This window comes from Typopeltis vanoorti, chromosome 23, assembly GCF_054136105.1.
Source record: "Typopeltis vanoorti isolate ZY-2024b chromosome 23, IOZ_Tvanoo_1.0, whole genome shotgun sequence".
NCBI lineage: Eukaryota > Metazoa > Arthropoda > Arachnida > Uropygi > Thelyphonidae > Typopeltis > Typopeltis vanoorti.
The window spans coordinates 96,834,703-96,862,679 of record NC_143571.1 but is presented as its reverse complement, the minus strand read 5'-3'; the positions used below and the strand labels follow the sequence as shown (position 1 = coordinate 96,862,679).

At 37.1% G+C, this 27,977-nt stretch overlaps 1 protein-coding gene across 2 annotated transcripts in view; it reads left to right on the top strand.

Moving 5' to 3' along the window:
- Nucleotides 1–27,977, top strand: part of TBC1D23 (TBC1 domain family member 23) — a 417,318-nt gene that overhangs the window by 200,924 nt on the left and 188,417 nt on the right. The gene's annotated exons all lie outside the window — the stretch shown is intronic.

Here is a 27,977-nt window from a genome sequence, read left to right as displayed (position 1 = left end):
GCCATAGTATTCAACACAAATCTTCTTGAATGGCAGGCAATATCGAGTAGAGTGATGTGGGCAAATATCAGAATGAGGAACTGGACAATGAGATTTCTATCTTAGCAAAATCTCCCACAGAAGATTTTGCTAAGATAGAAATGGAGGAATTTTTTTGAGGCTTTAGAGAAAGCAACTGACATAATGAAAAAGGAAAAGTTGGTCTTTTCCTTTTTCATTATGTCTCTGAAAGTAACTGAGAATGAAGAGATGAATAGCTTCATCTCTTCATTCTCAGTTACTGTGTTGTAGTGCCTACGTGCACATGCCTTTTTTTGTAAGTTCCTTTTGAAAATGGCAACATGACGTTGCCGAAATATCGGAAATATTTATTAAAGTGTAATTTAATTTATATTCGTATCTACATTGTTCAATTCCTTAAGTGATTTAATAAAGGTTATACTTAATATCCACCACAACTTTCTTCCTCATATCGTCTATGATGCCTTTCACAAGAAGGGCAGAATCTGTGTTTTTGTTAAGTCTAATATTCCATGCCAAAGGTTATTGGATCTGAAATCTCCTTTATATGATCTGCTCTGTCTTAAGATCTTCCTGTCTCTCTCTCTATTGCCTTCATTTGCTGCCTCTGCCATTCTCCAAACTCGGATGATTTCATCGACCTCTTTGACTACCTATCTCTGAAAGTCAATCACATACAATCTAACTACCCCGAATAGTGAGATAATCTTCTTTGGCAATTTCAACATCTAAAATTCCCTTGTCAAACTTCACAGACCAAACTAATAAAGAAGCTGAACTGTTTGCTATCAACAATGATCTAATCCAAATTGTTCATGAACCCACCAGAATTCCACACAATACTCTTCATTCTCCCAACATCTTGGACCTTTTCTTAGCCCTCCCTCCCTCCTCCTCCATATACACCATTGATATGAAATCTCCTCCTGGAAAGGCTGAACATAATCTTGTCCATGTCTTCTTTGCTATAGATTGACTTCTCCCAGTCATTCACTGCTTTGTATCCTGTGTAATCTGCAACAGTGCCAACAGGGATGACCTTTGGGACTTTTGGGTCTGATTACTGCTTCTGTTCTAATAACATAAATTTTTCTCACCAGGATGAATCGGCACAACTGTTTTGAAGCTGTCTAAAAAAATTCAACATATACCCACTAGCTTCAGTCACTCAGCCTACATTGCAGCTCATAGCTGCAAAAAAATATATATATATATCAACAAATTCAAAGCAGACTTTCTAAGAGCAAATGCACTAAGCTAGATTCCTGTCATCATGGCAGTTGTGCATTCTGGCCACTTGCCAAGACTGTGGGATGCGATATCTATCCATGTTTCCACCTCTCACACTTTCTGGCACCAGTTTTTTACTCAAACTCTTGTGTAGATAACCAATGAAGAACTCTGACTATTCCACAAACCATCCCCAGTATACCTCCTCTGAAATTTCATCAGGACAACATCAAAAAAATCTTCAGCAGCCTTGATACCAATAAGTCTCCTGGCCCTGATAGTATTCCTTCAGTTGTACTTGTGCTCCAGAACTCACACCTGTCCTGTATTATCTCTTCAAGCTGTCATCCTCATCTAGCATCTATCCTGCAACCTGGAGGTAAGCATTTGTCCATCCTGTTCCCAGAAAGAGAGAAATGAAAGTCATCCATTTTTTAGAGCTCTACTCCAATCATCTGTAATTCAACCTTCTGACCAGGCTCTCTGAATTATACAATGTAGCCTCTGCAAAACTTTTATACTCTCATATTTAAGTATTTCTGGTTGAATATCATATATACCAGCTGCCTTTCTGCATTTCAGGTTTTTGATGGCTTTTTCTACCTCAAGTATTGCTATGTACTCTTGCTTATATTCCTCTTGAAAATATTCTGCTACTATTCTGTCATTAAAGTCTTTCTAAATAATTACTCCAGGCATCCAGGATATCTTTATCTTCATTTTTCATGTCACCTTTATTATCTTTGATTTCTTTTACATACTCTTTCCTCCATTTCTAAACTTTTTCCATAGCTTCCAGAACATTTTGCCACCTTCTTGATATTTATTTTCCATAGAGAGAGGGCGCTAGTGGGTCAGGCGCTACGAACGTGCTTTGAAGAGCTCCTGATTCAGATAAGTTTTACTAGGAATAATTAAGTATATATGCGTAATTGTTTAAGTAAGAGCGGCTGTAAACGTTGTACGCTACCGATAGTATTAGTGTGGGTTTTTTTTTCTTGCTTAAACTAAATACGAAAACGTTAATATTAGACCTAGTAACCTGCAGAGAAAAAAAAATGGCGGCTGCATTGTCATTCCATGATTTTAATTTGGATTTCAGTAGGTTCGTTAAGTGTGAGGTCTGTTATATGTATTCCTTCGATTACATAAATGATTTGTGGATGTTTAGTGCGGATGGAAGAAGGGTGTGTGCGAAATGTGACCTGAACGAGGAATTGATGAATGCGAATAAGAAGTTGATGACAGAAAGTGCTAGTACCGATTGTGTCGTGAGTGCACGTTTGAAAGAGAATGGCGAGAAAGACAGGCGAAAAAATGTTAAAAAATCAGGAAAAAAGAAAAAGAGCGATTTGACAACCGTAACGGATGTTAAAAGGGACGAAAGTGAGGCGGAAAGAAACGAAATTGAGAGAACGAATGAAAGTAGAAATGGCGTGGTGCAGAAACCGCAAGTAAAAAAAAATCGAAAGAATGAATGATAGCGAAAAAAGAATGACTGATGGCGAAAGTTGGACGCATGTTGGAACGAAAGTACTAAACCAAAGAAAGATGAATGACAGTAAAAGTGAAAAGAATGATAGCGAAAGTTGGACGCATGTTAGTCCGAAAGTACGGAAACAAAGAAAGATATGTGAGAGTGAAAGTGAGAAGAATGACAGTGAAAGTTGGACGTATGTTGGACCGAAAGTACGGAAACAAAGAAGGATGAATGAGAGGGAAAGTGAGAAGAGAGGGTCGAGAGTTAGAAAGTTAGAAAGATTTAATGATAGAGTGAATGTGTCGCGAGGTTCAGAAGGTGAATTGGATTGGATGAAGCAAGAAATGAAATGGATGCGGAATGAAATTAAGAGAATGCAGGTCAAAACTATTAAAATAAATCATGATGGCATGAAAGAGTTAACAAAAGATGAGCGAGTGGCGTTGTATGGCGACTCCATTATTAAAGGTGTGCTAGAGGATAAAATGCACAAGGTATGTTTTCCAGGCGGTAAAATGAGTAGAGTGATTGAGGCATTGAACATGAGGCGGGAACGAGCAAAAGAGTTAATTGTATTAATTGGAACAAATGATTTGAGAGAGAACAAAGAGCATGTCAAAATGAATGTCAGGAGACTGCTTGGAAAGATAAAGGAGAATAGTGTGACAGGAAGGGTGGTCAGTGTGTTGCCTAGGTATGATTGTGGTGAAATGAGGCGGAGAGCAAGGATTATGAATGATATTCTGGCTGAAATGTGTGAGGAGATGGGAGTACAGTTTGTTAATGTGTGGAATGAGTTTGAGGGAAGAAGTGAGCTGTATGGGAGCGATGGACTGCATTTGAGTGGTTATGGTGTGAGTCGCTTGGAGAGACTGCTGCTGGAAGGTAGAGAAGTGAATAGAGAGAATGAATCAGATCAAGAGGGGAGTGATGTGGAAGAGCAGGAGAGTAAGACAGGAGAGATTGAAGGAGTGGAAATGAATGTGGAAGTGAGTGGTATGAGTATAGATAATGAGAGAATGGGTGTGCAAGAGGAGCAGGGAAACGGGGAGGCTCAGGGTGGACAGGGATACACAGCGTGAGAAAGGTGGATGCTCCAAGAGGAGGTGAGAGAATGTGTAGGCAGGAAAGTAATGGGATGATCAGGGATCAAAAGGAAACAGATGGAATTGCAAAGGGTTCTAAAATGAAGAAGCAGAAAGGGAAATGGCCCCAGTCCAGCATGGAGAGATCACATCGAGTGAGTGGTATCAGTGGAACTAGCTGTAGATCCAGAAATGAGTTGTTGTGTTTGTATACCAATGCTAGAAGTATAAGAAACAAGGCGGATGAAATGGTTGCACTAATTGCGTCTGTGCACCCAGAGATTGTCGGAATAAGTGAGACATGGTTAGATGAGGATGACATCCTGACAGGAATAGAGATGGAAAGGTATGATGTGTTTCGTGAGGATAGAAGGGGTAAAAAGGGAGGGGGAGTGCTATTGATGATAGAGAAAGAGTTATGTCCATACAAGGTAGAGATGCAAGGGGGAAATGGGGCCAGTGGTTTTGAGGCAGTATGGTGTGAGATAGAGGTGAATAGAATCAAATACTTGGTGGGATGTTGTTATAGACCTGGTAATGTGGATGGTGGTGATAGTGAAATGTATAGTCAAATAAGCCAAGCAAATAAGAAAAGGGTGATCATTATGGGTGATTTTAATTATGGCAATATAGACTGGAATGAAGAGATAGCAACTGGAAGTAAAGAAAATGAGTTTCTTGAGTTTTTGAGGGATAACTACCTCAGACAGTATGTAACAGAGGGCACAAGAGGATTAAGGGTCTTGGATTTGGTCATCTCATCGGAGGATGTAATTATCAATGAGGTATCAAATCATCCACCAATTGGTGAAAGTGACCATGAGGTGATTACTTGGGTGGTTGCCAGCAGTGCAAGGACCCCTGTGAAAAAAGGGTATATGTGGAACTACAAGGGGGGTGATTATGAAGAGCTCAGGAGACAGCTTGCAGGTGTAGCATGGAATGAGGAGTTAGCTGGAAAAGAGATCAATGCAGCTTGGGGGATTTTCAAAAAATATTTAGTGGATGCAATGTCTAAATGTATACCACGGGTGAGAAGGTTAAATAAGTTAGGTGTGAGATGGATGAATAAAGAGATTAAGCATGCAATACAGAGAAAAAGGGCATTGTGGAGGCAGCATAAGAGAAGTGGAAGTAACCAATTTCATGAGTTCTACAAAGACCAGGCAAGGAGAGTGACTTGGTTGGTGAGAGTAGCTAAAGAGAGGTATGAACAGCAGTTAGCTAATGAAGCTAAAAAGAATCCTAGGGAGTTCTTTCGATATGTAGCCAGCAAAAGAAAGAATGATTATGGAAGGATGACATTGATTGGAGGAAATGGTATAAAGACAGCTGTTGCAGAATGTGTGGTGGAGATACTTAATGAGCAGTTCATAAAGATCTTTCAATCTTGTGAATGTGACTTCATGGAGAGATTAAGAGCAGTTGATGATGGGGAGGAGAGACTGACTGTAAGTGAGCAAGAGGTGTTTGGGGAGTTGAGTAAACTAGATGTAAATAAGGCTGTGGGACTTGATAATATATCACCACGTATTCTGAAGGAATGTGCCAGAGAGTTGACACCTGCCTTGACATATTTTTTTAATACGAGTCTTGCACTTGGTCAAGTCCCTAAAGAGTGGAAGGAGGGCAAGATTGTGCCACTTCATAAAGGAGGTGATCGAACTCAAGCATCAAACTATAGGCCTATCTGTGTGTCGGGTGTTGTGGTTAAGTTGTTGGAGAAGCTTGTGAGAGCTAGAATCCAGAGTTGGGTTGACAACAATGGTATAATCTTTGATGGACAGCATGGATTTGCTAAAGGGAGGTCGTGTTTTAGTAATCTACTTACTTATTACAATAAAGTGACTGCTTCCTTGGACAGAGGAGAAGGATACACAGTAATATACTTGGATTTCGCAAAAGCTTTTGATAGAGTGCCTCATGATAAGTTGACAGTCAAACTAGAGCAGATGGGGTTGGATATTAGATTAGTGCATTGGATTGGAGACTGGCTATCTGATAGGTATCAACAAGTTGTGTATGGGGATGCAATATCCAGGAAAAGGAAAGTCACTAGTGGAGTGCCTCAGGGATCTGTTTTAGGGCCATTACTATTTAACTTGTATATTAATGATATTGGCGAAGATTTGGATGGAGATATTCAGTTGTTTGCAGATGATGCAAAGTTGGGAAGAACCATAAAGAGTAGTGAAGATGTTGTGGCCTTGCAAGAAGACTTGAATAAATTGAGTGATTGGGCAAGCAAATGGGGGTGTGAGTTCAATGTTGCAAAATGTAAGGTTTTAAAATTTGGAAAACAAAGATGGGATGCAGAATTTATGCTTGGTAAGAATATATTGTTGGAAGTAGAGGAAATAAGAGATCTGGGAGTGATAGTGGATAAGGATCTAAAATTTAGGGGTCACATCGCCAAAATTGTGAAGACAACACAAAGACTTCTGGGAATGATGAGGAGGACACTGACGTGTAGAAGTAGGGAGATTCTTGTTCCATTGTATAAGGCTTTGATTAGGCCACACATGGACTATTGTGCCCAGATTTGGTCACCTGGTTTTCAGAAGGATGAGGAGATATTGGAAAGGGTCCAAAGGCGACTGACTAAGGTAGTTTCTGACCTCTGGAATGTCGAGTATGAGGAAAGATTGAAAAGATGTAATTTGCAGAGACTAGTGGAGAGAAGGAAGAGGGGAGATATGATAGAGACCTACAAGTTGGTAAGGGGTTGCTATAGGATCAATGGTGGAGAAGTTCTACAGCGAATAGTGGGAGATCAGGGGAGAACCAGAGGTCATCCCTGGAAACTGTATAAAGAGGGTGTGAGTAGGGGAGTGAGAGGCAGGTTTTTTTCGTGCAGAGTTGTGAATGATTGGAATGCCTTGCCTGAGAGTGTGGTGTCTGCAAGGAGTTTGAATGTGTTTAAGACCCGGTATGATGAGATGTGTGTGAGATAAAAGGACCTCCTAGATGAGTCTTTGACTCCATGAGGTCTTGTTTAATAATAATTTAATAATAATAATAATATTCTTACAGTCTTCCCGTGACTTTTGTTTAGCTAGTTTTACACAATGCTTCACTTCCTGATATTTTTCTCTGTATTCTACTAAGAGCACAGGCTGACTTTTGATATGCTTTCTTTTTGTTCAGGACTGCTTCTTTAACATCTTGTTCACCATAGTGTTCTTGTTTTTCTATCCTTGCAGATAGAAACACAACTTCACCACATACCTCCCTAGCTGAATCAATCAACATTTTCCTCTAGAGCTTGCTATTAAGACTCCAGAGTTTGGTTTTTTTCTACAGTAATGTTTGTATAGTTGAGTCCACAGTTTACCTGTAAAAGCTGCTCAACTTGAATTCTTTTCAAAACTTTCTTACATACCGTTCTTTTTAATGTGATATTTGTTTTTATCCTGCTTAGCACTAACTGATGGTCACTTCCAATTTCAAATCCTCTGTACACTCTAGTATACTGAACCAGCATGAAGATATCACTATCAACAATGACATAGTCAATGAGGCTTTTCTTATTTCTTGCATCTTCTCTTCATGTAAACTTGTGCATATCTATAATTATGTTCAAACGTAGTGTTGGTAATGACTAGTCTCTATCCTGAGCAGAAATCCAGCAGATGCTTACCATTATTATTAGCTTTGCAGTTTTCTCCAAATTTTCCTCGGATATTCTTGTATGTGTGGTGAAATGCACTCTGCTGTTTAGATCTTCACCAAGGACCACTTTTTCCATTTTCTTTTTGTTGGGCTGGCTACTTAATAACTCAGAAAATTTCTCCCTTTTTTTCCTTTGGAGAACCTTCTGTGGGATTATGGGCACAAATAATTTTCATTATCCATGTCCTCATTTTGAAGAGAGTTATGTTTGTGTCAAGAAATTTATCAGTTAAAAAAATTATATAAAAGTATAATATACAGAGGATCAAAAAAAAAAAAAAAAAAGCAGAACTACATCAAATGCACCTCTACAGTCCTGTTATCTTTAGGTTTTCTTGAGTTAAGATTCTGCCATCATATTCTTTTGGATGCTATATGGGTTGTAGATGATCTCCCAGACTCTTGGAATTGTTAATCCATCATTCTTTTTGAGATTAGGATAATGAATCAGCATCTCATAAGCTTCCTTGAATTTTCTTCCAAACCAAGTTTTGGTGTGGTGTAGGACTTGGTGTCTTTCCGATTAATACTGTTTCAAGTTTGGAGTTTAATGTCGGACATACCTGTTTTGCCACAGTGAAGAAATTTAATGCAGCATTTGTGTTCATCTTTTCTTATTGGAAATGTGCATCCTATTTCCCCTCTGTAAGTAAGGTAGGTTGTAGGTGCACTGGATGTTGTAAAATCCTGAATGGGCAAGATAAGGAAGGCAATCTTCGGATGAGCTAAGTATACATTTTAATTTTTTCTGGAGATTTGAATGTTGTCTTAATATTGTATTTATGCTGTGTTTTATTCTTTCTGATATTACCCTATTTTTTCTGATATTACAAATATGCCATAGTATGACTATGGCATATTTGTAATCTTTTTTTTTTTTTTTTTACCTATTGTGACAGATCTTGTGAACTGCTTTTTTTGTCATAGCCATTCCTTATAAAGGTTTGGGTATAATTTCATATTCATTCTTCAGTTCCTGCTCATCAGTGCAAATTATTAGGGGTCTATATTTGAAGGTGCTGAATACTCCTAGTTTTTGTGTTGAATGATGGAGTGAAACTTTGTGTATGTATATTGTATATTGACCTGTGTGTGTGGGTTTAAGGTAAACTGTGAAAAGAAAAGAGCCCAAGGGAAGATGTGTGACATGACTAGAATAGGAAGAGAGTTATTGTTTTCAATCTCATTGGTTGAGATTGGTTGAGAAATGACTAAATTCATTTAATCATTTCTGCAACATGAAATACAGTGGTAGCTTTCACTTATCTTGTAAGTTACGACAGAGAATTTTTCAGATATTCTCGTGAACTGCACCAATGTTTCAACACTTGGCAGCTCATACAAAATTATGATTAATCTCTAATATCTAATTTAAATAAATTTATTTTATATCTAAGCATGACTTCAGTGGCCAAAAGATAAAAATAATATAATCAAAATGTCTTGCTTGCCACAATTTTTTTTTTTTTTTTTTTTTTTGTAATAACTTTACAAAATAATACTGCATTATTACCTTCTTAACTTTATCAATCCTACTTCATCCTACATCAATCCTGATATTGTCTTTGTCACCCATCTCTGAACACTAGACATAGTTTCCTCATCACAGTGGAAGTTACATGACCAAATTTACACATAACATTCCATCTGATCAGAGCTGTATGCAGTAGTACAACTTTTTTTTATTTATCTATGATTGTTTTCCTTATCATAACAGCAAGATGGGAATGTGGCCTGTGAATGTTGTCTGTCAACAGTGTCCTGAATATCATTATCCTGTTTCCACAAATTCCATATATAGCTTAACCGACTCTATATGTATTCCTACACCTTTTTAACTTCAAGTGCAACACTTTGTTTAATTAATTAGCACTGAATAGTTCTGTGACAATTAATGATGCTTATTAATAAAATAAGGATATCAATCCAAATTAATCAGTGCTTGTTAATAAAACTGGCAGGTAATATCTGTTTATAGTTTTCATCCTTCATTGTTGTCTGTATCTCATAAAATAATATATGAATGTATAGTTAAACTGAAATTGTGTATTTACTGTATTTATAATAAAAGAAATACTAAGGTTCTGATTTTTAAGCTGTATGTATTATAGTACGCCCACAGATACGAGGCCCTTCAATACTTCTGCACATGTCAACAGAAGGAGAATCCATTCCAATAATAGGGTAATCAATCCGTCTTGTGGGATGAGTTGTTTATTATATTACACATCAGAAAATTAACTTCTCTTTTATGATCATTCTAAAAATTTTCCCACAGCCATTTTAAAAGTAGTAACTATTTTGCTTGCATAACAGTTGGAAAATGTTACCTATAAAACACGTGATTTCGCGTGTTGTCGATCAATTCGTCCATCGCCTTCTTTCTTTCTCCCCTTCAGCATGAATTGACTCTTCTTGGCAGTCTTCCAATGAGAGCTCTCCCTTCTGTAGTCAGACTATATTCAGGATAAAGAAAATAGTATGACAATACTGTCACCTCTTGCCATAACAAAATAGTCCTGATCACAACTACCTAGGTGCATTGTCATTCTAAAGGAAACTCATTATTAAAATCTGCACTGTAACAAGCTATTCCTGTGGTTGCTATTATTATTATTACATGACACCTCCAGGGAGTCCGAAGACTCATTGAGGGAGGGCACCTACTCTAAAACTCTGTCTCCACCACTCAATCTACCAACTACAATGAACCACAACTACCGTTATCATCTACACCAATTCCGTCAACCACCCACTACCACCACTAGTATTTTCACAGACAATCACAAACGTTCGTGCCCACAGCAGGATTCGAACTTGCAGCATTTTGGCTGGAGAGCGGATACACTAATCACTTGGCCAACCAGGTAGGCGGTATAGTGAGTGGGAATTAGTTGTGTCACAGTTGATGTTTGCTAAATTGCATCCTAAGCTTTGTTTTGCATCTGCAAATTATGACAAGAATTTTGCTCCATCTTGTTGTTTGTAGTGTTGTTGTGAACAGTCTCTTTATTATTTACATGTTCTGGTTTTCCTTGACTTAAGTTTAATCTGGATTAAATTCAGATCAGGCATCAATGCCTTATCTGGAAAAACGAACTCTTTCCAAGGATATTAAAGGAATCTTCAGAGATCATACAGTCATATGGTACCTTAAACAAGAACTAGGACTTCATGACATACTGAAGTCGCTCATACATTTATGCAACCTTTCAGTTCTATTATGTCAGTAATTATCTAGAGATCTTTCACAACAATGAATATTTTGCACTTCACATGTAAAATGACATTCATGACTAATCTATATTATTATTAATGTTAAACATTTCAAAAACAGGTGCTGTTAGAATGGTTCAGAATTTTTATTCTCTGGTATGTTTATCTTCCTGATGAAGCTGTTAGATGGGAAACACAGAAACATGTAGAAGTTTTGATTTTTTACTATATTAAATCTAGGAGTAAATCCTGTAATGTCAGGAAAAATATCATTTCCTACTACACCAAAACTTTGAATTTGTGATATAATATTATTATTGCACGGCTATCTCTTCATGGAATCCAAACACTTGTGTTAGGATCACACTATCCACACAATACCTGTCCTTAAACACATTCTTGGACAAAGATTTTGAAAAGGAAATGTAGTCCTGATGTGATTACTAACCACACTCTCCCTCATTTTCCAGGAATGACTCCTTGTTTTGCCTCTAGCCAAGTGCTGAAATATTTCCTCCATATCAATCCTAAAAACTCTTTTCAGTAACTTAAATATTTCTATCACATCAGCTCATTTTTGCCTATCATCCAACTTCTGCAACCCAAACTTAGTCTTCACACAGCTGTTACATTTAATGTTCATATGTGTCGTGAGTTAACATACTGATAGATTTGAGCTGTGCTAAAGAAAGTGTTTTTAATTAGTGTATGGTATGGCTTTTTGTCGCAAATTATGTGCATATTTTTTTCAGTTTGCACACAAGTCCTTCAGTGGTGGTCACTATATAAAGGACACAAGTCCTTTATATAGTGTTTTACTACTTGTTTGTTGTACTGCTTCAGCTTCTAAAGATGACGTCCATAAAGAAACGTATAGCGGCATGGAAGGCTTCTGTACGAAAGTCTGGCACTGCTTTGGGTTTTTTGCAGTGGATACATTGCAAAAACTGCTATATGCATGCACCAAAAAATGTGAAAGATCTGTGGACTGTTTAGATAAACCAGAAGAAGGAAAGCTTTAACATATGTGAAAAGTGTCTGGTAGATTAGAGCGATTAGAAATGAGAGCAAACGTCGGGACCATAATAGAAGAGCTTTGGCAGGAGTTACTGAAAATGAAAAGCGAAATGAAACATCTGGAAGAGGATGTTAAGCAGCTAAAAGAGAGATTGGCTGATGAGAAGGAGGAAGTTAATATTATGAAGAAAGAGACAAATGATAGTTGTATATCATTGTATGGGGACTCGATCGTTAGAGGTGTGATTACTAATAAAGTGCACAAACCATGCTTTCCTGGTGAAATAATGAAGCAAATAACTGATGCATTGCAGAAAAGAAAATACCTTGCATCAAAATGGTGGTAGTATTGGGCACAAATGATTTAGTTGGGGAGAAAAAGAATGTTAGTAGAAACTTGATGAAGTTGTTGCAGCAGGTAAAGAAGAATAGTGTTGTTGGAAAAGTTATAGGCATATTGCCCAGATATGACAACAGTGAATTCAGAAGAGCAGAGATAATGAATAGTAAGATGGCTGAGTTATATGATTCAATTTGTAAATCTGTGGAGTAAATTTGAAGGGAAGTTGGAATGGTATAAAGCTTATGGATTACATTTTAATGGGTTTGGTGTTGGGCATTTAGAAAGGCTATTGTTTTCTGAGAAGGCACAGAGTCAAGAAGTTAATGTAGCAAATGATCAGAGTCTACCCGTGACGCAGGATAGCACAAATCAACAGATTGTACAGCAGGAGGAATATGGATATATGGTTGAAGGTGTGGTTGCAGCAGCACAGGATGATGGAATTCATAATGGTGAGGATGAGACAGGTAGGAATGGAAATTAGAGTCAGGATCAGGGGAAACGGGAGTGGTCAGACTGAAGAGAGAGGTGTGGTATAGCAGCTAGAATAGAGAATGTTGGTGTCGGTAGAATGACCTCAAACATACAGTGATTGTTATGTTTATACAGAAATGTAGGGAGCATTCGAAACGAGAGCTGAGTTTGTTTCAGTAAGGAAATACCGTGAGTAGACATTGATTAAAAATCATAATAATAGAATTAGCTCACGTAAAATATTATTTATTAGTAGAATTTTCAGCTGAGTATCACAGTCATCTTCAGTACATGTAAAAAGGCTAATTAAACAATAACTGACAATTCCAAAGGGTGCCACCTAAGTAGCTTGTAAGATAACTAAAAAGGGATCATTAAGTTTCCAAACTTATTTTAAAAAAAATATATATATATATATATTTACACAATTAAAAAAAAAAGTATTCTCCCACAAAGGGGATAGACGTAGACCATCGGATCTGTTTAAGTTGGGAGATTGAAGTAAAGTTTCACATGTTTCTTTCTAAAGCAGTTCCATGAGGAAAACCGACTTTTGTGAAGGACTTGTCTTGTTCCAGTGAACATTAATACCAAGCCTCCTCGTCCTAATCTATCTTCCTCTGAATTAAAAGCATTGAAATCACTGAAAAAAAAAAGTAATTATTACGAAAGCTGACAAAGGGAAGGCGGTTATTCAAGATAGAAGATAATGTGAGAGAAAAATGTCTCTACTGCTCCGCGACTATTCAACTTACAGGCCCCTCACATCAGATCCTACCAGTAGTCAATTAAAAAGACTTAATTCTCTTATAGATAATGTATCTATATGCGATGAAGATCAAAAGAAAAAACTTAAATCTCTTTCAGTCATCCACCTAGATTGTATGGTCTTGCAAATATTCATAAACCAGGCCTTCTGTTAAGACCAGTTGTAGACTATATAGGTCGTCCGACTTATAAAATTTCAAAATGTTTATCAAATTTACTCACTTCTTCAACTAGAAGAACTGCTACTTATATAAAAAAATTCTTTGGATTTCAAAAATAAAATTTTGGATTTTCATTTGGACACTTAGGATATTTGGTAGTGCAGATGTTTCAGCAGTTACCAATGTTCCTTTATCTGACACCATTGAATTACTGCAACAAGAATTTCTTTCAGACATTGTTAAAATATTAGATTTTTCATGCAATCTGGTTATTTTTCCTTTAAAAACAAGTTATATCGAATCAAAGGAACAGCAATGGGCAATCGTATTTCTCCTGTTATTGCCAACTTCTATATGGAGCACTTTGAACAACATATTTTTGACAACATTTCACCTAGACCTACTCATTGGTTCAGATATGTAGATGATATTTTTGCTATCTGGAATGGCTCTTCTGATGAGTTACAACAGTTTTTCTCAAAATTAAATGCACTTCATCCAAGGATCCAGTTCACCCTAGAAGTAGAAGTAAATAAGCAGTTAGCCTTTTTAGATTTTTTAATTCTTCGCCAACCAGATGGTAACCTACATTTCTCAGTCTATAGGAATCAGACTCATACAGGCCATTATATCCATGCTGAATCTCATCACCATCCTAGTCAAAAGGCGGGAACCATTAAAACACTGGTTCATCGAGCCCATTCCTTTTCTTCAGAGGAACTATTACAGAAAGAATTGCAATATATTATTTTCTCTTTTCTATCTAATGGATATAAGAATTCGTTCATCAAAAGAGCTTTAAGTAGTTTTGATATATCTTCCTCTTCAAATACAGAAGAAATAACATGGATTCCTATCCCTTATGTGCAAGGCATTAGTGAACACATAGCAAAAGTTTTAAAACCACTAAATATTTTTGTTGCCTTTTGACCCATCAGAAAAATCACCACCTTTCTCACTTCTCCAAAGGACAAGCTTCCACATCTAAATCATCCAGGTGTCTGCCAAATTCCTTGCTCTTGTGGGTTATCTTATTTCGGACAAACAGGAAGATCTGCTTTTATTTGGATAGAAGATCACAAGTCGTATATTCAATACCTTGAACCTGAACAGTCTGGACTTGCAGAGCATGCCGTCAACACTAGACATACAGTTCATTGGAACAAGACAAAATTCTTTCGTTAAAGTCAGTTCCTCATGGAACGGCTTTATAAAGAAACGGGAAACTTTACTTCACTCTCCCAACTTAAACAGATCCGATGGTCTACGTCTATCCCCTTTGTGGGAGATAGTACTTTTTAAATCAGCTAATCTTTCCTAACTTTTTAATTGTGTGTGTGTATGTATGTATATATATATATATATATTTTTTTTAAATAAGTTAGTAAACTTAATATCCCTTTTTTAGTCATCTTACATGAGCTACTTAGGTGGTGCCCTTTGGAATTGTCAGTTATTGTTTAATTAGCCATTTTACATGTACTGAAAATGCCTGTGATACTCGGGTGAAAATTCTACTAATAAATAATATTTTACGTGAGTTAATTTCGTTGTTATAATTTTTAAGAGCTGAGTTTGTTGCTTTGATTGAGATGGTATGCCCCAAAATAGTTGGAATAAGTGAAACTTGGTGGTCTAAGGAGGATGTGATGTTGGGACTAGAACTAGAAGGATATATAATTTTCTGGAAGGATAGAAATGTGAAAAGAGGAGGGGGAGTGCTGTTAATGATTGCAGAGGAATTCTGTCTGCAAAGTGTGGAAGTTGATAGTGCATGCACAGATTTTGAATCTGTGTGGTGCGAAGTTGAAATATACAGGTTAGTATATCTGATAGGATGCTGTTATAGGCCAGGGAATGCAGAGAATACCGATTCTGAAATGTTTAGGCAAATTAGTTGAACATGTAAAAAAGAAGGTGATTGTGATAGAAGACTTTAATTACAGAAATATAAACTGGAGGGACGAAATGGTGTATGGGAACAAGGACAGCGAGTTTGTGGTATTTCTGATAGATAAGTATCTTAAGCAGCATGTGATTGAAGTAACTAGAGGCCGTAATATTTTGGATTTGGTGATTACTTCACAAGATGTAGTTATTAATGAAGTGTTGACACTGACACCGGTTTGTGAGAATGATCATGAGGTACTTGTTTGGGAAGTGATGAAACAAGAAAAGGTCACTGCCAAAAATGGATACATGTGGAAGTATAAAGCAGGTGATTATAGGAAGCTCTATAATCAGTTAACATCAGTATGTCGGATAGATGAGCTGAGTGGAAAAGATGTTGATAATTTGAAACTCACAAGGCAGTATCTGACAGTCAGTGTATGACTGCATACCAAGGGTTAAGCGAGTAAATAGAGTAGGAGTGAAATGGATGAACAGTGAAATTAAGCAGGCTGTGCTTAAAAGAAAATGTTATGGAGGAGGTACAAGGCAGTTGGTGGTGATCGAATCTGAAGAGTATAAAGTGCAGGCTAGAAAGGTGATGAGCATGGTAAAGAAAGAGCAGGTTGTTATGTCTTCTTCCTTCTTTGTCTTTGTGTGTGTGGCATCACTTTCTTGTAAATTTTCTATCTTAAATCCTTGTACCAACTAAGCCTGAAATCTCTAACCTATCTCTCTGGGGCTGCTTCTCTTTTCGGAACTCTGACAAAATTTATTTATTTTAGCTGCGCCAGCCAGAGTCCTAGTGCAGAAGAGTTCTTGCACAAAGAAACCTTCCCAGAGTTTAAGTATTACCTAATCTTATTAAAGTATTAAGTGCCATGACTGCAATGGCCTAACTTTCTTTAATTTTCACTTATTCACAGGGTCTAACTTTAGCGAGTAGTAATTTCAATCTCATGCTCAGACAGACTCAGACTTACATAGGAAAAAACATGTTTATTAATTATCAAGATTACATACATTAAGCTTCCACACATCAAAGATATGTCATATCAAAATTCTAATTTACTAGCTAAACAATAAGGAACATTCTAATTATCAAAATACTCTAATCTTACATCTCTAGGTTAAATAAGTACACATTCATCATAAAACACTAGTTTAAATTCTAAATAAAACTTGCTAACAAAGATCAATTCACATTCAATGTTGCATGCTCATGCTTTCAGACTACTAGATCAATATGACTAACACGTATATTCAAAACTAATCAAGATCAATACTAAAAAACAGGTAAAGCAAGGCAGTGGTAATCAAACAGGCAAGTTATTTATACTCTCATGATTCCTCTAAATCACAAACATGGTTCCCGATATCAAATTAAATTAGTGCTACTAACGACCCATACACATTAACTAGGGTTTAGACAATCTAAGAACGTAGACTACCAGTCCAATTCAATCAACTTAACACATGAAACTGTCTCTAAATTCTCACTATCTTCTTTTCTAATCTCTGTCCATTTTTTTTTACACTTATCACTAATAGATAATACAAAAAATGAAGATTTTGTACGTTACCACCTTGTTAGACGATTTCTCGATCCTTCCGTCTGTTCTTTGTTATGGATTGTCCCTTTTACGGTGATCTGCTGCCACACGGAGTCACATGCTCATCCCGATTTTTTTTTCTTTGTTTCCTCTGGGCTTACGAACTTTTTGTGAAGCTGCTTTTAACACAAATTATCTTCAAAGGGAATCCTTTGCTGCCTTCTCATCGGTTAGAACCAGACCAATGGCCGAAACTCGAAACAATGTCGTCATCTCGTGCTCAACTTCTTCAATTTGCACCATTCTGCAACTAGAAACACGTTGCCACCATGCCATCTTATCAGATATCAGCCGTGCTGATCCGCTTCGGAATTACGAACCATAAACTTGCTGCCACAATGCTGTCTTATCAGATATCAGCTGTGCTGATCCGCTTCGGAATTACGAACCATAAACTCGCTGCTGCCCTGCCATCTTATCAGATATCAGCCGCGCTGACCCACCTCGGAACTACAAGCCTGTAACCCATGTGGGGGTGGGGCACCACATGCGACCGGGGAACACCACAAGAACCAAAACCAGAAATGTAGAAGGAACTAAGAGAGAACCTCCAGCCCCGTGAGTTCGTTTTTAAACTCTTCTATAGCGCCCTCTTCCGTACTCCAAGCTTGTCTATGACGCTTTCCAATTGGCTGTCACCTCCCCGCTGAACGAGGATCGCTCTCTTTGGGGAATGCGAAATTCGAGCGCCTTCCACGAATGCCTACTTATCATTTGTTACGTCATCTTTGGTGGTCACACAGCAACCTTTGTACTTTCGTTCGCACGACAGTATGCGATTTTATACATGGCATAGTTTAATATTGTTGCTTTTGAAAGTTTAAGATTTCTATCTATTTTAGACAATACTTTAAACATAGTACAATCTAATACTTATTTCCTTCTTCAATTTCATTTTAATTTAGGATTCAATTTCTTTCTTTATAGTTTAATTCCCTTCTTAAGCAAAGTTAACAACTGCATTTTTACATATTATGTCTGTTTTGCCAAGAATACAAGTGTGCTTTTGCTTGATATGGTTGTTCTTGTTAAATCTTGAATGGAGCAGTTCTATTCTTGATAGAACCATCATTCAAGATCTAACAAGGTGCAGTATGACAGGAGATTGGCTGGTCAGGCCAAGGTTAACTCGAGGGAATTTTTCCACTACATGGCAAACAAGAGGAAGAATAATTATAGCAGATTAACACTGGTGGATAGTCATGGCAGCAGACTAACAGCTGCAAAGGATATAGTGGAATTATTGAACGAGCATTTTATCAGCGAATATCATACTGGTGTAAATGATGCGGTGGAATATATAGAAGAGAGGCAACTATTAGGAGAATTGAAAGTGAAAGAAACAGAGGTGTATCAGATGTTGGTTGGGTTGGATGTGAATAAGTCTGTGTCCCTGACCTGGTTATTTAATGAAAGTCTTGCAGTGGGTAGCATTCCTAAGGAGTGGAAAGAAGGCAAAATAGTACCACCCCACAAGCATGGTTCTAAGACAGAAGTCTCCAACTATAGGCCAGTCTGTATAACTGCAGTTGTAGTCAAGGTGTTGGAGAGATTGGGTTGATGGATGTAGCATTCTTTATTATGGTCAGAATGGATTTGTAAAGGGTTGGTCCTGTTTTAGTAATTTACTTGCATTTTATAATAAGGTGACAAGTGTGTTAGATAAGGGAGAATCATATACACTGATATTCGTAAACTTTGCAAAAGCGTTTGGTAGATTACCACAGATAAGTTGCTGTACAAGCTGCAGAGGATGGAATAGATAGTATATTGGTTAAATGAATCAGAGATTGGCTTTCTGAATGATACCAGCAGGTTGTGTATGATGGAGCAGTGTCTCAAAAAAGAAGGGTAACCAGTGGCATTCCCCCAGAGTTCTGTTCTTGGGCCCCCCTGCTGTTTAACTTGTTTGTAAACAATATATCATATGGACTGACTGGGGGATCTTTAGTTATTTGCTGATGATGCAAAGTTAGGAAGAATTATAAGTAGTACTGCTGATGTTAATTCCCTTCAGGAAGATGTGAATAGACTTTTTACTTGGACAAAAGAGTGGGGTTGTAGTTTTAATATCAATAAGTGACTGGTGTTGCATTTTGGAGTGCAGAAATATAAGGCTTTGTACTATGTCGATGGTGCCGTATTACAGGAAGTGAATGAGATTAAAGATTTGGGAGTGATGGTTGACAGTAGACTGAAGTTTAGATGTTATATTGCTGGTGTTGCAAAGGCTGCACGTCATAGTGGTGCTGTGATAAGTACTCTATCATGTAAGGATAAGGAAGTGGTTGTGCCACTATATGAGGCACTGGTCAGACCACACTTGGGCTATTGTGCTCAGATCTGGTCACCTTGTTTTCAATGTAATGTAGAGACATTGGAGAGGGTCCAGAGATGAGTGGCTAAGAGAATATTGAGACTTTGGAATGCTGGCTGTGGAGAAATGTTGAAGAAATGTGGATTGCAGAGTTTGGTGGATAGGAGGAAGAGAGGTGATATGATAGAGACATTTAAGTTAGAGGATTTTATCAGAGTAATCCATAGGGCATTATAAAACGAGTAGATGGTGAGATGGGGAAGAACCAGAAGTCATTCCTGGAAGTTGTGTAAAAGTGTGGTGAGGAGCAGATTTTTTACAGAGAATTGTCAGTGAATGGAACGCATTACCAGAATGTGTTGTTAATTCAAGGAGTACTAAGGATTTTAAGATTCTATATGATAAATATGTTGTCAGTTGAATGAACTTCCACGACTCCATGGAGAGTGTAATAATATTGATTATAACTTTCTTTTCCTATTCATATGTTTTCCATACTTCTCCAGACTCTTTCCTGGTGAACCAATCAAAGCTTTCCCAAATTGCCATTTCCCTTACAGAAAAAATCAGATCAACAGTTGAAACCAAATTGCTATTCTCTTAATTCCCCCCCCCCCCTCTGCAGTTTCATCCCTTATTCTTGTTGCTGTTATCCTTGCACAAATTTTTGCAGTGGCAGAATAATGTTTCTGTTTTCTATTAGAAAATACAAACATTAATATTAATAGAAAAGATCAAAAGAAGACCACTTCAATGGTATGGACATGTCGAGAGAATACCATTCAAAAAGGCTATCCAACTTTGCTCTGTATGCAAAATTAAAAGAAAATGGAAGACCAAGAACTAAATGGATAATATGAATAAAGGTCAACTCAGGATTACAAACATATAGACAGTTCACCTGCCACGCAAGAAACCGAGACTCCTGGAGGTTGTTGTGGAAACACGGAAGAGGATAGTAAGTAATTAAGTTTAATGTTATTCCTCTATATTTACTACATCTTGAGTCTCCCCTGTATATTGGTAAAATAATCCCCTATATCTGGTCATCAGGTATTATCTTTCTCCATATTAGTCTATAGGTGTTGCACAACCGTTTCAATTCTGAAGTACCAAAATCTGATTTCAGCAGGCATCTGTTACTGGAAATTTTGAATTCTTCATCTTCCATAATACTTCAACCTCTGCCAGACCTATTTCCCTATTATGTCATTCATCTCTGTATTCATGTAGATAATTTCAGTTTATCAACATCCACAGCTTCATCTTTCTGTCTTGTATTTTTCTAGCCATGTTTATTTTCCATACACCTTAAAGATGGCTATAGAAGCATATAATCTCCATCTAAGACAATAGATAGCAAAACTTTGATATCCATTGACTTTCCCACTCTATTCTTTATCAAGGATGGATTATTTCATCCTTTATATTGATATTTTATCAGTATTTTCCCTCCATCCCAGCTTCACCTTGTAATTCTGTAGTGTTATATTTTTCCAATGCAGCTGTTTCTAATTTTAAGATAATTTCTAATGCAAAAATCTACTAAATATTCACCTAAACCAAATGCTCCCAAAAAAAATGTTCTACTCTTCTATTTTCTGCAGCCTGTGCATTAATATTTCTTAAGGTCATCAAGCTCTTATTTTGAATAATTATCCCCAGCTGCTCCTTATATAATGTATTTTCCTCCATATCCAGATATCTCTTCTTCTTGTTGTGTGTGTGTGTGTGTGTACTTGGATAAGTGGCCATTGTTTCCTATACAAACTTCATTATTCTATCATAAATTCCACTGAACAAATCTGTCATTTACTTGCTGACCAAGCCAGCACCATCTTATTTCCTGAACAAAACATATTCTTTTCTGAAGTTCCTTTTTTTCTTATTTTACATTTTCCATTTTGTCCCACTCAAATCCAAAACATCTAATTTCTTCATCATCATGACGTCCACAACTTCTTATCTTCACCTATAAGTATTCAATATTCCTATTTTTAATTTTCTTTTAAGGTTTGAGTTGTTTACCAATGTAAATGAATTCATCCACTGACAGCTTCTTGTAGCTCTCACAGCTTCACCACAGCCCCATTAGCTAGAACGTTCTTGATGAATTTTATTCGATCAGGCATCCCCTACTAATTGCACTCAGAATTCTGATATGATAGTGAAATCTTGAAATTTTCTTGTTTGCCAGATGAAAGTATACAGGAAACAGTTATCAGATGTAAATAAAGAAAAATTTATTTATTTTTATCATGAAGTTTTCCCACTTGTGCAGATCAATATGTGACATTAATGTCATTGTATTTAATTTACTGTGAAATAGTCTCATTACTCGGTATTTGACCATTCCTTCTCACATATATTTGTTTATCATATTTGTTGAATTCAGTGATGAAATATATTTCACAATATGTAAATGCCCTGTATTTTAATAATTACAGTACTTTCAATTATCTATGCTAATAATAAGGAAGATGTCCATAAATACCCCCCCCCCCCAAAAAAAAAAAAAAATCTCCATTGCCAGAAACTACTAATACAAGGGTGTGCTGAAAAGTTGTGATAATCACCATGAAGAAATTGAGGTAGAACTGTTATAACGTGTTTGCAGTAGGTAATCATATTTTAATATGGCTTAACTCCTTTACTTAACTATCTCTTGTATAATTTGTCCTATCTCAGCAGTGCTTATAATGTGTCTGTCTTTGTCTTACTATTATACACTTCAGCCCCTCAGATTATCACGTGCGCAAGTCTGATCTACAAAGCGATTGTCTCAAGGTTAAGCCAATCACCTTGGTAACAAAGCTTCTGAAGTTAACTTCTCTTAAGGTTCTGGGAAAATTTGTTTGTTCCACTGCACCACCCAGAACCGTTAGATTGGAAAAACTTCTCAGTCAAGAAGTGAACCTTCAGATATGCACGTGGTTAATCTAATCTATTTCTATACTAAGTTATCAGTTATCAGTACCCTCTATAATCAACCATGTTTGCAGTCGGGGTCTTAATTAACAATTTTCTCCCACTTACATCCGAATAATTTATGAGTGGTGCATTGGATTCTTAGACACAGGCAACCAAATTAATAAAAGCAAAAGGTTTATTTAACATAATGATCATCATACAGAATAAAGAACTTTCAATTATCACTGTACTACTAGATTACAAAGTAAAATTAATCAATTACATCACACAGTAATTAATACTACAAAAACATTATGTTCAAAGATTCAAAGCTCGCATTCAGATTATAAAACAATGACTTTTAGGTGTTAATCAAGCTGTATGGATTAGACATCTCTACAGCTCTTAAGCATAGCTGGCAATCAACACAAGTACAATTACAATACATAGCACATATTTCTCACCGACTATGATTAAAATATCACAGTTCTGTCTTAATTTTAAATAGAGTCTCAAAACTTTATGAAGGTCTATGATTCTTAAGTTACAATTACCTTCCTCTCACACATTATTTGATTAAGCTTTACTATACCGAACTCGAGGATTCCTCATGCATGTCCTTTCGATTCTTGGATTCCTTTCCTTCCAAACATTTTTTCCCTCTATGTCATCATCATCATCATCAAATTCCTGCCATGTACCCTCAAGGGGTGTACAGGATATGTTAGTACTACATGACAAAAATTACATCATTACTAACTTCCTATCTACAATTTTCCTCCAAATCACTATGTTACTTGTCAAGACTCCAACATTATCAGATCTTATATTTCTATCGTCTAAGGCACTTTGTACCGCATCAATCCACCTATATCTTGGTCTTCCTCTGGGTCGTTTTACTGCCAACCTGACAGAGAACACTTGTTTTGCTAATCTTTCCTTGCTCATTCTGTTTAAGTGACCATACCACCCGAGATTAGCTCTGCTAACGCATTCCTGGATGTTGACAATGTCAAGTTCTTTCCTAATATCCTCGTTTTTAATATGATATTGCCATTGATGCCATCTGTTCACACCTATAATCTTTCTCAGGACTCTCATATCTGTGGTCTCTAGTCTTTGATCAAGTGTTTTACTTCTGACCCAGCTCTCAGATCCATAAGTTAAAACTGGTTTGAACACTGTCTTGTATACAGCTAATTTAGTGTTCTGACTAATTTCTCTCTTATTCCATATGAATTTATTCAATTGACTTCCCACCATACCAGCTTTGCTGATTCTGTTGTCTATTTCTATATTTAATTTACCATCTTCAGTAAAAATCGTGCCTAAGTAGCTGAAATGTTTTACTTGTTCTATTGGTTCTCCATTCACAATGCAGTTGATATTTTCAGTGCTTATGTCTATTTTCATTGTCTTTGTCTTTTTATTGCTAACCTTCATACCATATCTATTACAACAGCTATTCAATTTAGTCAGAGAATCTTGCAGACTTGTAGCGGATTTATTTAGAAGTATAACATCATCCGCATAAAGCAAAGAGCTGACATTAACATCTCCAATTTTGATATCATGTTTAATACCACTTTCCTTCATAATGTGATCCATATAGATAATGAATAACAGAGGGGATAATGTACATCCTTGTCTCACACCAGATTTAACATTAAACCATCTTCCTGTACTTCCCTCAGTTCTAACTGCTGACTTACAACTCAAATAAAGACAAAGTATTGCTTGATATAATGCCCATTGACACCATATAACTACAGCGTATTGAATATCTTCTCTTACACCTTGTCATATGCATTTTCCAAATCGACAAAACTTAAATACAGATCTTTGTTATATTCCCATGCTTTTTCAACTATTTGTTGTAAAGTGAAGATCTGATCTGACAGCCTCTATTTGGCCTGAATCCAGCTTGTTCTTCTCAACCATTTCTCAAGTATACTTGCATAGATCTTGCCAAGAACACTCAGTAGGGAAATACCTCTGTAATTCTCACATTCAGTTTTATTTCCCTTTTTATATATATTGGTACTATGAGAACTCTACTCCAATCATTGGGAATTCGTCCCTCTGTCCAGGCTTTCTGAACTATGCAGTGCAGCCACTGTAAGACTCTTATACCACCATACTTCAGCATTTCTGGTCGAATATCATCTACTCCTGCTGCCTCTCCACATTTCAATCCTTTGATGGCTTTTTCTACTTCAAGTATGGATATGTATTCCTGACTGCATGCCTGGTCAGTGTTTTTTATCACTGTGCTGTCATCACTGCTTGTTTCATTTAGCAGTTTTTCAAAGTAATTACTCCATACTTCAAGGATATCTTTTTCTTCCGTTTTCATGTCACCTTTATCATCTCTAACTCCTTTTACAGCACTCTTTCCTCCATTCCTAAGCTTCTTCAACAACCTCCAGAATATTTTGCCACCTTCTTGGTATTTATTTTCTATATTCTTGCCAAAGTCCTCCCATGACTTTTGTTTAGCTAGTTTTACACAGTGTTTAGCATTCTTGCATTTGTCTCTATATTCTCCAAGAGCACAAGCTGACTTATTTGATAGAAACTTTTATATGCTTTCTTCTTTTTCCTTCACTGCCTCTTTAACTTCCTGTGTCCACCAGGGAGTTCTGATTTTTTTTATCCTTGCAGACAACCTCACCACATGCCTCTGGCTGAATCAATCAATGTTTTCTTCAGAGTTTGCCACTGAATCTCCAAGGTTTGATTCCTGTTCTCAAACTCTTTCATTTTTTCTTGAATAATGTTTGTATATTTTAGTCTACAGTTCACATATGAGAGCTGCTCAACTTTTATTCGTTTCAAAACGTTCTTACATGTTGTTCTTTTCAATAGGAAATTCAATTTTATCTTGCTTAAGACTAAATTTTGATCACTACCAATTTCAAATCTTTTGTACACTCTGGTGTCCTGCACCAGGGAGAAAACATCACTATCAACAATAACATAGTCAATGAGACTTTTCTTATTCCTTGGCTCTTCTCTCCATGTGAATTTGTGCACATTTTTATGTTGGAACATGGTGTTAGTAATAACCAGTCCATGTCCTGAACAGAAATCCAACAGATATTTGTCATTATTATTAGCTTTGCTCTTTTCTCCAAATTTTCCCCAAAATATTTTTGTATGTCTCACAATCATTTCCTACTCTGCTATTTAGATCCCCAACAAGGACCAACTCTTCCTTTTTCATTGTGTCAGTTGCTTTTTCTAAAGCCTCAAAAAATTCCTCCACTTCTACCTTAGTAGAACCTTCTCTGGGACCATAGGCACAAATAAATCTCATTGGCCAGTTCCCCATTCTCATATTTGCCCACATTACTCTACTTGAGACTGACTGCCATTCAATAAGATTATCCTCGTATTTTGTGTTGAACACTATGGCTACTCCTTCTTTTCCTTGATTGTCATTGCCTGAATATAACATTTTGTATTTATTGCTCAGAAAGATCTCACCAGTTTTGGTCTTTTTTGTTTCAGTCACCCCTATTATATCAATCTGGTACTTATCTAATTCCTCAGCTAGCTCCATTTCTTTGCCATTCAGGCTTCTTACGTTGATAGTACTGATCTTTAACTCTGGTGATGTTGAGTTGTGGTTTGTTTTCAGATTTGTTCCAGTAGCTGACTTTTCGCTGTTCGCCCTGGTTCCCTGGCGAAAACAACGGGGGCCTTGTTTAACCAGGCAACGCCCCAGCCGGCATGAAATTTTGTCATGTTGTACCATCATTTTTTATTTTGGTTTAACCAATAAGAATACAATTTGGTCGGCTAAATCCCAAATTGCCAGCCCATCCTCGTTCGTTCAGTATCCAAGTAGATACCCAGCAGGGTGCACCACGAGAAGGTGAGGATTGGACATTAGGTCAGAAGCCCTGATCGGTTCTCCGTATTCCTTTAAAGGCTATGTGGATATCTCCTCTCAGTTATACAGCTTTGACCCTTGAGCACCCCTTCCCTCTATGTTAAGACTAAAATTCCTGTCAGCTTAGGTTGGTCCTCATGGAATCTGCATACCGATCATCTATGCCTAGAATATTCTTATCGCAAGACAATTCTGCATCCGTAAGGCACATTACCTGGCCACTATCTTTTCCAGGAGTTGCCCGTTGCTTCAAAAACCTCTATTCGTTCATCGTAGGGCTTGGAATCCGTGATCCCTCTAATCACGACCTGACACCTCCTACTTCTGTCACCAAGAGAGAACTGAGACTCCAGACATAAAGCAAGCATAAAATCCTTTGGGGGAGGGGTTTCCAGCCCTTTTATATCAACCCCTACCGGGACTCCTCGTAACCCTAAATTTTCACCTGACACGTTATTCCTTTGCACTTGTGGGTCTTGCCTTTTCGTAGTGTCCTCCTCGAAAACTTAGGTCGCCACGTGCCGTATTGTGTATATGACCGCTTGAGGCAACTTACTAATCCGGTGTCTTGCCCGTGTACCTTGACCTTTTAATTTTAGTTGGTTATATGCAATTTACACAGTAATTCTTTTATATCAATTCTAACAGAAAATATGTATATAACAAATTCATTGTCTAACATACAATTTAGTAGGTATTTTACACGGGAATATTTACAAGTTTTACACTAATTACGGTATCCAATATTTGTCAGGCTATATACAACTTATACAAAAATACAAGGATATCCTTTTCAAGAGTTTTAACTTGTCAAATTATGAATGAAACATTCATTAGTGAATTGTATTCATTCACAATTTAACAGAACCATGTAATTTACATATTATTCTACATATTCCCCACAGAGTGTTATACACTCGTTGCAACTCTGGAACATCATTTGCATTCCTCTGAGGAAAAAAGTCTTTCTCTTGTTGTACAAACCAGTTCTCTGCTTCAGATATGACTTCATCTGCGGTTAAGTGTTTCTTTAAATTTGGGAATAGGAAATAGTCAGATGGGGCCCAGGTCTGGCAGATAAGGTGGGTGAAGCAGATTGAAAACCCAAGTTGTGTATTGTCTGTTGAGTTTCATGAGCAATGTCCTGCAAAAGTGACATGCCTCTGCTCATTTCCCCATGGCGTTTTTTCTTCAGTACTTCCTTCAATTCCTTCAGAGCTGTTGAATAAACTGCTGCTGTAACAGTTTCACTTTTCTTTATTTTGAGGTACTTGGTAAGGATTATACCATCTATATTCCAAAACACAATAGCAAGAACTTTCCTTGCTGACTTTTGAGTTAGGAACTTCTTTGGCTGTGTACCTTTGTGTCTGCACAGCCAAACTGCATTGACTGTTGTTTTATCTCTGGGTTATAGTGATGAAGCCATGTTTCATCGACAGTCACAATACAAGGCAAAAATATTTTCACCTGATTTCTCAAAATGACCCAAAATCCCTTAAAATGATAGCACATTCTCTCTTTTTGTCAGCATTCAAACATTTGGGTATCAACTTCACTGAGAGCTTCTGTATGTCCAGATGTTGGTGGATAATGATCCCAACTTGTTCCCTGGATATCCCCAGAGTCTTTACCATGTTTTTGACTGATATTCGTCTATTATCAAGGATCATGGCATGCACTGCATCGATATTTTCAGGTCTGTTTGCTGTGGAAGGTCTTCCTGACTTGGGGGCATCTGTTGTCTCAGGATACCCAATTTTAAACTTGGTCACCAATCTGGAAACTGTTGGATATGCTGGGGGCAAAGTCTCCTAAAGTCTCACACGAAGTTTGGTGAATCTCAGTTGCAGACTTTTCTTGCAGGACAAAATCTTGATGA